The sequence below is a fragment of the Podarcis liolepis genome (assembly GCF_965112155.1).
Source record: "Podarcis liolepis genome assembly, chromosome: 4".
Classification (NCBI taxonomy): domain Eukaryota; kingdom Metazoa; phylum Chordata; class Lepidosauria; order Squamata; family Lacertidae; genus Podarcis; species Podarcis liolepis.
Window position 1 is genome coordinate 81,948,391 of NC_139558.1, and position 2,506 is coordinate 81,950,896.

A 2,506-nucleotide genomic window follows, 5' to 3' on the forward strand; every position below is an offset into this window, starting at 1 on the left:
GTTTGTGCACATTAGGGAATATTGCATTCTTTGCTTGGCTTGAGGCTTGCCCTTGTTGCCATACGTGGTACAGTGGCCTTATTTTGCTGAGTATTTATATTAAGGATGTTGGAGAATTCTGTCAGAAATGGAAACAGGAGGAGAAATTACTGCAATTTGCGTGTTTGTCTAAGGTCAGGAACGGAAATCACATAAGTGAATACAAGCAATATTTGCTATCGTTGTTGTTGTTGTTTTATCCTGCAAACATTATGTAAATAATTGCATTGTTTTCTGCATTTTTGTTTGTTTGTTTCCTTTCCAATAAATTGATTACATAATTCATATAGTTATTCTGCTGTGACAGATAAATATACGAACCATGTAGGTTTTAGCAGAAATGAAGCTGAGGTAGAATCGAAACTGTTCTGATTGTTAAAAACACAGGATGGCATAGAAATCTCTGCCTCCTTACATCCCTAATGAATCCAGAATGCTGCTGCCAGCTTGTTACAGCAGCAATAAAGGACTATATTTTACCAATAGCCAGGTGGGGCTGGAAGATAACCCTGCCTGAAATCTTGGAGAGTTGCTGCCAGCTGGTAGTGTAGACACCTCTAAGCTAGATGGACCAGTGATCTGACTCAGTACATGACAGCTTCCATATCCTTAGAGTTCTGCACTTGCTGCCTATTAGCCACAAGTTGGTTACTGGTGTGCAGAGTCCTATAGGAGCGTAGGAAGCAGCCTCATACTGAGTCAGAGCATTGGTCCATACTGCTGAGTATTGTCTACACAGACTGGCAGCAGCTCCCCAAGGTTTCAGACGGGATGCTCCCAGACCTACCTGGAGATGTTGAAGATTGAACTGGGGACCTTGTGCATGCAAAGCAGATGCTCTGCCATTGAGCTGTGGGTGGCCCTTCCCTATACAAATTGGGACTTTGACGGAGTGCTTCCCTTGATGCTTTCTGACCCATCATTTAAGAGCTGCAAGGGAGGTGGTAGCTGCTGCTAATGCAGCAGGGCAGTAGCCCACAGCAGGGCTTTTGGGGTGGTGAAATTCCCTCCCAGCTGCAATGTAATTGTCCCCCCTTGTTGATGTTTAGACATTAACTCAAAACGTCTTTATATTACGAAGCATTTGGTGGTTAGTTGTATGTTGCTATATAGGTGCCGTATTATTTATTAATTTCAATTATTTAATTATTGCTTTTATGATATTTATATTATGTGATTAGCACAGCAGAGGAAAGGATGAGGCACACATAAAATAAATACACATGTATGCAGAAGTATGTCAGGACTAATATGTTGTTATGATTCAGGAAAAACATACAGATCAGTGTAGATCAGGCATTCCCAACCTTCGGCCCTCCAGGTGTTTTGGACTACAATTTCCATCATCCCTGACCACTGGTCCTGTTAGCTAGGGATCATGGGAGTTGTAGGCCAAAACATCTGGAGAACTGCAGGTTGGGGATGCCTGGTGTAGATGGACAATACTGCACTAGATGAGCCCAATGATCAGAACTGGTATAAGGCGGCTTCCTGTATTCACCCCTCACTCCTGCAAGTGAACTGCCTCATTGAGGGACACACACACCCTGAGAAATATTAACTATCCATTATCAAATCTTAGACTTCACTCAGGCACCATTTTAATGCAAAACCCACTGTCTGGAGCCGGAGACAGGAGTAGGTCAGTAATAAAACACCCGGTGTCAGTGAAGTTAAATCTTTATTCAAAAGAGCCAAAACAGCACAGGCCTAGTGGTCACAGCAATGCTTCCCAGTAGGTCTTGCCCCATTGAGGCAGTTGCGAGGACTAAAGGTCCCTGCTCTCTAAGGCTCCTCCCCTGATCACTTCCCCAATAGCCCAGTGCTCCTTTTTCTTGTCTCTATTTGCTTTGGCCTCTTTGTTCCTCTCTGTGTTCTGGGAGACCAGTGGGGAGGAGAGCTGGTTGCAGCAGGAGGGGGAGATCCCCTGGATTCTTCAGCAGCCTGCCTCCACTCTGCCTCTTGACCCACCACCCCACTCTGCTTCTGCCTCTGATTCTGAACTGCTCTCTGCCAGGCCCTCTTCCTGCTCACTAAACCCTGTTGCATCTTCAGTTTCCGGCACCTCCTTCTCCTAGTTTTCTCCCTCTTCTTCCTCTGACTACTTGTCATCTCATCACCAATCCCCTGGCTCTGAGCCACCTTCCCCTGGGGGTTCCCCAGCTGGTGCCTCCCAGCACTCCTCTGCCAGTCCATGACACCCGTTCACAATAAATCATGCAGGACAGTGAAGGGACCTAACAGCCAAGCAAACCCAGTGGGCGTTGGATTCTGCATGCATTGGGTTCAGCAGCCAAAGTGAAACAGTGACCTCTTCCATTCACAGTGCTGCTAAGCTTCAGAGGTCAAAATCCGCCCCCTGCCCCGATCTGCTGCTTCCTAGGACCAGTACACTTTTTGCTGCACTGTACTGGTGTCGTCTCTCCCATTCTCACCTCTGTCTCCATCTCTTCTAAACAACAGCTTT